Consider the following 12,441-nt stretch of genomic DNA (forward strand, 5'->3'; position numbering starts at 1 on the left):
GTCAGAAATACAAAGATGGAGAAAAATGAGGCGTCTTTTAGGACAGACGCATGAGGGCAATGTGAGGCAGCATGAGGTACTTGGGGATGACTGGATCAGGATTCCAGAGACTCCATCTAGTTCCCTTTCTGCCATGAACTGGTTTCGTGGCTTTGAAAAAGTCAGTTAAAATTTCTGGACATCATTTTTGTCACTAGTAACTTGAGGGGAGTAGATATGATTATATCTTTGAGTCTTTCCCGCTTCCACATTCTATGTCTGCTGGAAAGTTTTTGCTTTACTTCTGATAAAGTGAATTTAAAGATGGTAATAATAATATATACATACACATTGAGACTAAGAACTTCTCGTAGAGATTTAAAAATAGCTTTTAAAGATGAATTTCCAAAAAAAATGTGAATAAAGTAAAACTGTCAAATGGATTTAGATTCGAGCACACAGAGTAGGTGATTAGTCTAACCTTGCTGTCACCAGGCTCTGTAGCGTCCTTTCTCCAAAGCTGTGGTCTTTTGACTCACACCTGCCAACAGAACAGATCTACCTTAGGTTTGGGGACCAATTGTGTCTTTAATTGGGAGAAATTAAAGAAATATTAATTTTTAAAGTCAGATTGCTCAGAATTGAATTAAATTTTATCTTATTCCTTGTATCTAGTTCTGGCAACAGGGCTTCTGTTTTTGTTTTTTCTTGTTTTTCCCATGGTATTCTAGAGCCAGTAATTGGATATTTTCCTGCCTCATTTCAAACTATATATTTTAATTAAAAAAAACAAATATTTTATATCTCTTTCTCTGAAGATATCCCAGCTTGACTCTTACCTTCAAATAAATTATTTAGTTTGAGTGTATTATTTTTGAAAAACTTATTACTGAGTACAAAGGCCATTCAGCAAATGAAAAACCATATTTTGTTAAGCAAAGACATCTACACAAGAATGAAAAATTATGTGGGTACACATATCTAGTATGTGTGTGTACATACACATACATGCAGGGACATGCACACATTAAGTATGCATACGTATTTTAATCAGGAATTTAAACAAAGCAAAGTATGATGACCGTTTATCCTTTTTCTCACTATTCTTCAATTCCTGGATATGTCTACAGGCTCCCCTGTGAGCGGGTGTAACTGAGTCTCCTCTTGTCCCCTTGGTGAATTATTATTCCTGGAACTACCAGGATACATTATTTTGGTCTGCTCAAGCTCAGTGCTATAATCCGTTGCGTATTGCCTGTGTTTTAATTTTATCCTCCATAAACTAGAGGGGAAGGGGGCGCCTTCAAAGATGAGTGATGAAGAACAGCTATGCTTAAATTGTTTGTATAAAGGTCATAGGTCCCATATGAGTGTAGAATATAGTAAATGGTCATCCATAAACTCTTGCTGACTTCTCACCAGGGTAGAAATCACACTCAGGGAAAAATCAGAGATCATAAACTGAGAGTATAGCATGTCTGAACATAGGGAGTTTGCATTTGTTATGTGAGTTAATTTAATGTTTTTCTAATTCCTCTGAGTTTTGCATTTCATAGACAGCCGGCTCAGTGTGAAGGCTATGAAGCTGTTCCAGAATCATCTAAATGAAGTATTTAGTAACAGATGGCAATAAACACACCATAATGGGCCTGATTTTGTTTTATTTTATTAGACCAAGGTTATGGCCACAGTTATGAACTTAATCTGTCTTTTTTTATAGCCACGGTAGTGGCTGACATTGCATTCATATCACCAGCTGCCTTTGCTGAACCAAATGCTCTTTACAGCTTAATGCAGCTAAGCAATGGAGCAAATAACATATTTAGTGTCGTGTCTTGTCAGTCGGAAAGTAGGGTGTTTCTAATAAGATAGTTTGGGCATGGATAACACATGCTCTTGTTTTTAAGTTAGGTACATTTCTAGAACAAAAGAATAAAAATAAGCATCGACTTTCAATAATGAAGGTGCTTTAGCACTACTCATGGTTAAATCAAATCAAGCTGGAAACAAAGGGGAAAATTGTACGATCATAGGAAAACAATGGGAAGGGTAAGACCAGGGAAGGAATCTGATCATTCAATGTAGTGTGGATTAAAAAAGATTACCTCACTTTATAAAAATAAAAATCAGTAGAATAAATTCTTTTCTAGTTTAATTTTAGACTTGGTTGATTTTATTTCATTATTAAAATCAATAAGATACAGGATTCAAAGTGGACAAAAGGAAACAGAAGCTCTCAAGAGCTAGGGTCCACAATGTATAAACTGGTTGTATCATTGCTTAGTTAGATCCAGACACATTTCCTCATGTATGAGACCAAAAAAAAAAAAAAGAAGTTAAAGATGTTTATGGTAGTCTAGGAAATTCTGCTTAATCAATAATACAGCCGAATGTGTACAATTTGTACCACTGAACTTTCTTAAATACCTAGCTTTATCACACTCATACCCATTACATTTCTGTTTCTTTCTTGGGCTGGGCAGTCTAACTCTTTCCTTTTCTAACTGCCACTACCCAATCTTTTGCTTCCTAGTTTGCTCTCCAGACACCCTGACACCAAGAAGGGGGTGTCATGAGTACCACACAGGAGTATTTTACCCTTGCCGAATTAAAGTACACACTGTCCTGGCATTTTGATACGTGCATGTCATGACTGAGTTTTGTTGGAATTATTTAAGACATGAAATCCAGGTAAAGTAAATTACACTGAAAGAGTTTAGTCTCACAAACTAGAAAATTGAGGATCTGACCATGTGAACTTGAATGCTACCAAGTCACCTTCCAATATCCAGCTTGAAAGAAAGAGATAAAAGTGCATTCATTACAGAGCAACTCCCAAAATCTGCGTGTTAGTTACCACTTATACCTGCACACTGCAGACAAGTTATTTTTAAATTATCAGAAATTCTTGAATTTATCATCTGTATCTACCAATTCATTTTACAACAATCAACTGCTATAATGAGACTGCAGAGGAAACAAAGGGATCTCTTGATTATATGGAACTATGTGTTGAGGGCTTCTAAAAATAGTGAAAAATATCACAGTTACAATTAAAATGCAAAATAGTTCCAAATTTATGATGTTTTTAAAACAATTGTTTCAAACATGTTTTTAATATAGGTAATAGAATTCACAAGCTGCATTAAAGAAACTCATTTTAGTGGCAATAGAAGATTGGATTCAAGAATAGAATTGAGTGTTGTGACAAAATAAAATTTGGATAGTAATGATTCAAAGTCAGAAATGAAAGTAATGGAAATGTTTTCCACTTAGTCACCAAGTGCATAAACCATAAACTATGGTTTATCTCAACTTCAATTAGTTAAGCCCTCCAATAGTTTATGTTACATGAAATAATACTGAGGATTTGGCTATGTCTTCCCCTTGTCTGTTCCCCTAACTTCAAAGCCATAATCTGGGCAGAAGAGTGTGCTTTGAAAGAGAGACAAAGGGATGTTTCTAACCATCTCCCTCACGCATCCTGCTTCACTCTTCAGCTAAATTCAAGCCTCCTTAAATAGAAGCACATGACTCAGGCAGATCAGCAAAACTCTGATTCTGCCTTAAAAGCTAAAACTGAGCTGGTAAGGAAACTAAGTTTTCACAGTTGCCCTGACTGTGCACTTTTTGCTAAAGTTATTACAGACCTGAAACAGTCTGCAACTGGAAGGTCATTCCAAGTGACCACAAGAGTTAATTTCACAAGCTTGGCTCCCACAGATCTACACCAGTTCCAGGGAGCTCATCCTTGTTACCAGGTGTTCACGTTACCTGGCAAAGGGAAGGAGACATCTAGATTTAAACCCTTCCCCTGTGATTCACTAGCTCTGTGAGCTCTGCGAGTTTACCTCATTTCTCCATCCATCAGTTTAATCATCGGTTAATTAGAGAAATGAACTTCACCAAGTTATTTCAAAGGTTAAAGTAATCTCTGTTAGAGTATCTGGGACAGATTAGAGGTGTAATAAATGTTTCAGGGGAAACAGCTTTCTCTCTCGGACTGATAAGCAACTTGATTCCCCAGTTCTCCTAATTTTTGAGGCTCCTCGTGTAACTAAGGCTGACCAGACCCTCTGGACCCCTTTCCTTACGTAACAGTGTAACATATAAGCACATCCTGGCTAGAATAAACAGTGTAGTCACTTGCAAAATAGTGGACATTGCTTAGAATATCAATTACTATTTCAGCCAAGATGTACACATTTTTCAGCCAAGTATATACAATTTTTTTCACATCCTGATTAACTAAATATGTGGTATTATCGTTTAAATTATAGATTCACTATAGCTCAAAGTGGTTGACTTGCGTCTAGGGTGTTGCTCCTGAGCTAGATCTTGAGCAGTAAGTAGGGTTTTGTTAAGAAGGGTATGCTTTGAAAGAGTGAACTAACCTGGCTTAGAGATGTCACAAAATCCAGAAATGGATGGATCTATATAACTAAAATAGTAGCTCATGAGAAGTCTCTGGGACAGCAGAAAATGGTGGGCAAAGCTGAGGTCACTGCGTCCCTGAATGCAATGTGGTATGGAAAATGATTCTTTTAATTGTATCTTTTTCTATTGTATTATTAGTTATTGTTGTTAATCTCTTACTGTGCCTAATTTAGGAAATAAACTTTGTCATAGGTATATGTGTATAGGAAAAAACATCGCATATATATATATAGGGTTCAGTACTATCTGTCGTTTTAGGCATCTGCTGGGGGTCTTGAAACCTATCCTTGTAAATAGGGGGGACTACCTTATTATTGTAAGGTGAAATGCATTTAGAACTTTTTCTACATCAATTCCTGGTATAAAATGTAAGATGTTTGATTGACTCAGTTGACTACTGTTTACTAAAAATGTTTAGCACCAAAAAGTTTGAAAATCTTAACTCAAAAAATGTTTATACTTAACAAGTAAAATAAAAGCAGGTCAGTTTTCGGATTTGCTGGAACTTAGTGGCTGTATTTTATTACAAGACACTGTCCTTGTGGGAATGGCAGCAAGTGTGTCTGCCTACAGCAAGAACCACATGTTGTTTCACTTCAAACTCTTTTACTGTCTTCTATGAAGGTTGTGATTAGTATTTTATTCCTTTCATAATTACTCATCACTAGCAGCATGATAAGCACTGTAAATATTTTTAAAAATAAAATTTTAAGTGTGATGTTAGCACATACTTTATTTTTACTTCCTTTGGCAGTACTTAGAATAGATATGTTTTGCTATTTTGCTTTCCTGATAGCATTCCCCTTAAAATTCATCTTTTACAGTGAAATGAAATACTGACAATATAAACAAATTTTAAAATTAGTCTTTTCTTCCCCCAGTTCAGGGAATTTGTGCTAGCTATTGCACACTTTTAAGAGGAAACGATGGATCTTCCAATCCCTGATCAAAAGTTATAGTTGACTCAGAATAAATCAACATATGGGAAATTAGTGGCTATTTACCACACATCACATCACAGAAATGCATTCTTTTTAGTGGCATTAGTCCATATGATAAAACAGCTTGCAAAATTTTATGTTATCTATGAAAGCCACATATAGTTATAGGAATTCAATATTAGCACATTAAATATCCTTAAGAAATGAAAGCAAATATATAGATTTGTAATTATATTCTCCACCTATTTTTATTTGTCTTAATCAATGATCATGGATGAGTCTCAACTTTTCTTTGAAGCTCAGAATGTAATAAAATTTTAAATTTTATATTAAACTCTATTTAGATGCCACATGTCCCCAGGAGATTAGCATTCTTTGCTTTATACTTTTTGTGAATGTATCTAAAATAAAACCTCTACCATTTTTGCATATTTATTTATTTTGCCTCCCTTCATTTGACAACAAATTCTCTGAAAGAAAGGATTATATCTTATTCATTCTTTTGCCCCCAAACCCAGCACAGTAACTGACAATAAATATACCCTCTGCAATTGCCCATTGAATGAATAAATACTCAGTTGAAACTGGGAGCAGGATCTCTAGAGCCTTACTGTGTGGTTTTGAATCCTGGTTTTGCACTTACTCTGTTACTTGGGCAAATCATCCTATTTTTTTGTGGGAACAATAATAAAACTAAATTCTTAGGGTTTCCTTGCTAATTGAGTTAATACTTGTAAAGCATTTAGACTAGTGCTTGGATCTTAGTGAGAACTCGATTAATATCTAGTATTATTCAATATAGGAAACATAAGGAACTGTTAAACTGAATATTTTCTGCACGAAGCTGTGCTAAATAAGGTAATATGTTCTTGTTTATCTATGCATAGTGCAAAATGATTTTCACATTTTACAACCCTCTAGATGTTATAACTTTTTGTTAGCTTTGTTACCCTGTCTCAAACTGAGTTCAGTTTATCCATTTAACAACCTTAATTTGACAGAATATGAAGTAAAAACAATGCGGGCCTTCCAGAGACTCCATTTTAGAGGAGGGTTTGATACTCACAGAGCAATAGTAGTTAATGAAAAGCTCCATCAGCTTTTACCCAAATGTTTTGTAATTATGTTTATACTTGTCTGTTCAATAGAATCTGAATTCATTTAAAGAACAGGTATTTTGTTGTTCTGATACTCCCAGTTCCTGAACATTTAAGAAATAAAGAATGCCAAAACAGCATATATGTAATAATGCAGTTTCTGGTTATTCATCTGAGTGATTAGTAAAGGAAGTTGATTGACTTTTTAAAGCAAAGACTCATTTAAAAATACATATTCACCTTACATATTTAAATTAAATTTTAAACAAGGAGAAGAAAACAATTTGCCTACATTTTAACACAGAGTGCAGGACTTTTCTCTGAGTAGAGCTGTCCTGTTCTTGTCTTACAAGGTCTTTCTTGTATAAATAGTAATCATAGGCCCCTAACTGGAATTTTCATTGCTATTTCTATAGTAATTTTTAAAATATTAATGAAACAATCTGAGTGCATAATAACTCTAGATTTTGTTTTGCTTTATTTTCCTGGTTTCTTAAACTCCATCCTCAATATCTAATTCAATTGTAGTCTTTTCATCTATTTACTTTTATATTTCAAAAAAATTCAATTAGCCTTTTTTAGATATAATGCTCTTTTGTAAATTCAGTGAATTAGAAAGCATTTTAAGTCTCATAATTATAATAACAAACGTAATTGCTGTATTTTAAGGAACAAAGACAATGAACTCTGTAAACACAGGAGCCAACTCTGCAGACTTTGGGCCTTGGATGTTGGGTGCTGCACATGTAGTAGCTGAATGTTTGAGAGAGTAGGGAGTGTTAGTAACTAAGTTCTGTGATTGGAGGAATATTAAAATAACTTCTAGTGTACATCCAGTTGTCAGAAATCTGGAAATTTTTATAGAGGAGGTGTTATTTAAGGTAGATCTAGTAAAAAGATAAAAATGGAAAAAGAAACATACAAAAACAGGAAACAATATGAGAAATGATCTGGAGTTCAGAAAACGTGCAACTCTGGGGAACAGTAGTTAGTCTAATTGAACATGTGGAAATGGAGGTTGTCTAACAAGCCTTAAATACTAGATGGTTGTTGGAGGACAGAGGGAACGAACAGTGCCCACTGAACTGAGAAGGAATCTTGAGAGGGAAAAATGAGGTAGGCAGCTCCATATAATCGATGGATCAGTTTATTGTAAGGTAACTTACCCATAGGGTAGGATCTGGTGGACAACAACTGGGAAGCATTGGCACCTGCACTCATCACCATCAAGAAGCCATTGGGACAATTTTATGGTTAACTTAGGGTATGGGGGTATGTGCTTGGAAACAGGAAATGCATTCCTAAGTCAAGATTTATGAATGGGTAACAGGTCTTGCGGGAGCCAGGAATACGTCAGGGAAGGTCTTCATCATTGTTTGGAGACTAACAGAGCATAGAGGCCACCTGGGCCTAATGATCATTAAACAATATCTATTAACTACAAAGCCCTTGATGACAGGAAAGAGATTTACTACACAGTACAGCTCTAGGTAGGGTCAGTGGAAGGACAAGAGAAACTGAACAAACCCAAGATGGTGTCAGTTATGCTAACAGTCATACAATGGTCAACAGAGTTTAATTGCTAAGTAACACTGGAAACAGAAGATGAGGAAGCATGAACATGGTACATTAAACAATAATCTTTTATCAACATAAGATAATTTAGATGGATTGAGGTACGAAAGCAAAAGCAAAGACAAAAAGCTTAAACAAAATGATGACAGAAAAAAAGCAAGATTTTGATTTGAGAGATACTTTAAAGATTAATTTATATTCTATATTCTATATTGTATATACATATATATACACACATACATATGTGCCATATGTCAAAATCCTATCTCCTATGGCAGCCATTAAGTTTGACTTAATAATAATTATATGGTCAGTATTGTTCTAAATAATTTACATGGATTAACTTATAAAAGCTGCATAATTATGATAGTAACTAGCTACTATTATTAGATATAATATAAGTTGAAGAGACTGAAGCACAGAGAAATTGAGTAATTTGCCCAAGCACATGTAGTTAGAAAGTGATAGAGTTAGGTTTTGAACTCACATTAGGGCTTCAGGTCAGCTTTAACCACTGCACTACATAGCCATTCTAACGAGAGAAGCAAGCATGATGAAATGAAGCAGGAACAAAGGCTTTAATAGAGGTACACGCTTGGGGAAAAAACTTCACTCAGACCCAATCACCTCTTCTATGCTGGGTAGATATCTGCAGCTTAACACCCCTCTCCCCAAACTGTTTCTTCTTTTTCTGCCAAATATTCCCAGTATTCCATTGAGTGATGCTTCCTGTTCTCAGTGAGTAGAGTCCCTGACACTACTTTCAACAAGAAAGGTGGGCCCTGATTGGTTTAAATCATTCAGCAAAGTCCACCCTCCTCCCACAGTAATTAATTCAGGTAAGGGCAAATGACTCAATTAAAGTGATGGGTTGTTTAGGAAACTAGCTACTTTGTTCTTCGACAGAACTATCAGGAACTTCTCTCCCTGCTCCCCCTCTTTGGATATCATTGAGGAAGCATTTGGCCATGGTTATCAATCTTTGCAGGCGTCTTGGGGCCCTAAAGCTTTTATCCCCAAAGGCAAAGTCAAAAGAAACCAGATCCTAACTACACTTTTGAGTTGCTGAATTTATGAAAGTCAGTAGACCCCCCTTTTGGCATATAAGCCATTCTAAATAGCCTTTTAGGCTATTTGCAGCCAAAATTATCCTGAAGCATTTACAGTTTCCTTAGCTTCTCGTATCTAGACCAATGTCATTTTATTACCAAATTTGTGACATTCTCCATTTACTTTCTGACCCATCTTTTTATGAAACATTTACAGCATAATATTGATCCCAAACTGAGTTCTTCTTCTCTTCAAGGTATGTAATAGATTTTCTTGTTCGGACTGAATGAGTTCATCTGTGTTGCCTTACATCCTAGCTAAGGTGTTTTCCTTAATATATTCCAAGTTAAAACATTTGACAACTTATTATACTTGAAGTTGTTGGTACACACTCTGTGTGTACAAAAACAAACATCCCAACAAATTGCTTTAAATAAAGTAAATGTTATTTGATATATGATTTTCAAACTTTGCTCTTTAGAATTTTCTCAGGGTCCCATAAAGTAGGAAAAAAAAATTCCAGTTTGATTTTAAGCCCCGCCCCCCCATTCTATTTCCAATAGTACAATCATTCAGGCACCAAGTCCTTCAGCCCTAGTGACTAGTGAGCATTAAATACATTTTCTTTAAAGGATTCAGGAGCTAAAAAAAATCTTGATCTCTAAAAATTATTTGGGTTCTATGTGTATACAAGGCTGATGTAGCTAAAAATGAAAAGCACCAGTGATTGGCTAAGTCTTTGTTAAGGAAATGTTCTATATTACAGAAGAATAAATAATTAAAGGGAATAGTACTAGTGGATAATCGAGAAGGAAAATAATACTTACACTTTACCAGAGTGTAGCAGTCCACCATGCTCTAAACTTTGAAAAAGTTAGTTCATCCTTGAAAACTAATTCAAAATTTTGATGGGCAAATATATATGTAGTACTATATTACATGTATCATTATACTTTTATTATATATTGTATATATATATATGCAGTATGTGCATTTGTCTTTCATAAATATCAAAGGTTTATAGAGAAAGTTGAAATACAGAATGAATTCTACCAGAACTTTATGTACCTTGGAGAATTTTTTATCTTCATAAATAATTCAAGTCTTTATAGAATGAAAGTGACTCCTTTTGTTTTCATTCAATTATAGTCTTAAGAACATTTCCCAAGAAAATTTTGGCTTGTATAGCATATTTGATTCACTAAATTAATTCATTTATCTTTTCTAAACTTGCTAGTCAAAAAAGTTTCCAGTTTTACAGGGATAAGAAGTATAAACAAGTTAGGTTAAAATATACGATCACAAAATACTGTATATTACAAAACAAATATATTTATGAATCTAAAGTATTGCCATGTTTTTCTGCATGAAATGATGGCTTTGGTATATGTACAAACCCGGAGATATGAGAATAAGTGAATTTCCTCTTTTTTTGGAACTTGAATTATTGTATTAAGAGAGGTGAATAAAATATGTAGTTGGGCTATAAGCCAAAATAATGATTTCATGCAAATGGCAGACACAATCCTACTAAATGAAAATAAAACAAAAACTAACTTTCAAAGTCGCCAAATCATTTGTTAGATGTATCTGCTTTCCCGAGGTCCTCCTCTCGCTGTTGTCTTTGCAAACCATCCATATCTTGGGACATTCTGCTTAATTGATTTTATTCTTCTGCATTTCTTGATTTATTTTCTACCTTTCTACTTTCCTTCTTGTGATCTTTAAATTAAGCTTAAAGCAGTATCATTATTATACCCATCAAATTACTGAGGAAAATAAATCTTGGGAAAGGTAAGAAACTTCTCCAATATGCCATAGGTAACAACCTTCCCCAATTTCCCACCACTCAGCTGTCGCAAAGCTAGCAAAGTACCCAGGAACGCCTGGGTGCAGAGCTGGGCTTTGCCCGTGGACCTGCAGTGTACTGTGTGATAGAGCAGAACCAGTGATTAGAGACTCAAATTATGGACAGGTGCATTTAAAGTACAGGCTAAACTGTCTAAGGGAAAAGTGGGTTAACCACCTGACGTTCTTCATAAAATGCAGAAATAATTCTCATGGAGATGTTATTTGAGGCATAGAAGGAAATAGGGGATTTAAAAACAACATGGTAAGGTAGAAAAGGACAAGAGCTAAGAACAAGATTTGAGGAGAAATCTACTCTTAATGGCAGAATGAGAAGGTTGATCTGGTGATACAGCCCTGTATCTAGGACGAGAAGGGACTGAATTAGTGCTCAGTGAGATGCTGAAGAGAAAGAGCAGAGTTAGAGAAGCTGAAAGATAATAATAAAGAAAACTGATAGAAAATCATTAGAGTGATAAAGAAAGAAGCAGAAGTGATTAACATTTCAAAACGTCAGAGACAAAACAGGCAAGAAGCCAGATACTCTGGACATCCAGAATCTTCTTCATTTCAGGCAGAGCCACGTTATTAGTTCAGTTGTTTGAAAAAATGAAAAGGAAATGGAGAACTAAGGCAGGGGCTCTTCCCTTTTCTGATTTCTTTTTTCACTTTTTTTGTTTCTTCTTGGAGACTAAAACAAATTGGCATGAACAGTTAAACGGAAATAAGGTGATCTTTTTAGGTAGGAAACAGCTTTAAGCAAAGGTTTGCTTTGGTCATATAGGCAAGACCTGAATCAACTAAGAAGAGTGAGGTGGAAAAGAGAATCCGGATGCAAAACCGAGTGGGATTAGACTGAGAGATTGCTGACTTTCTCCTGGTGGTAGATACTCTTATTTGTGTTGATAGAGCCAAGATACTTATTAGAAAGTGGGATAAAACAGAGTCCTGGACATTAAAGACATACAATAGGTGCAGAATTAGTGTTTGTAATTGATTTGACAGCCAGTTATAACATTCTTAGAGGTGTGAGAAGAATCTTTTCCGTTGGATTTATGAGGAAGAGAAAACTCAAAGGAAAAAAGTCTACATATTCATACCCAACTGAGTTCACAAATAAATAATAAAACGAGTAGGAAGGAAAGCGCAGTGCTGTGTGAACAAAAATACTGCAACCATATCGGTAAACAATGCTGAAACCAAGTCATCAGCGGCTGTCGCCACCCCCAGTGAGGACAGGCCAGCAGGCCAGCCTCCACAGCCACTCATAGTGGTGCACCCTGAGGGGACTCAGAATAAGAAAGGACAGGATACTGGCCCTAGATAGCTAGGTGCTTGTCAAAGGAATGAATACAATGAGCCCAGATGTTTGCTTCCTCCCATACATAGAAAAGCACTGAATTCTTTAACTTGAGATGCCTGGTTTTCTTTAGATAACAAGTAATCTTCTATTGTTCCAATACCTGGTCTTTGTTGTAAAGCTCCTATATATCCTAGCTCCTCTCCTACCTCTT

The sequence above is a fragment of the Vicugna pacos genome, chromosome 2, assembly GCF_048564905.1.
Source record: "Vicugna pacos chromosome 2, VicPac4, whole genome shotgun sequence".
Lineage (NCBI taxonomy): Eukaryota > Metazoa > Chordata > Mammalia > Artiodactyla > Camelidae > Vicugna > Vicugna pacos.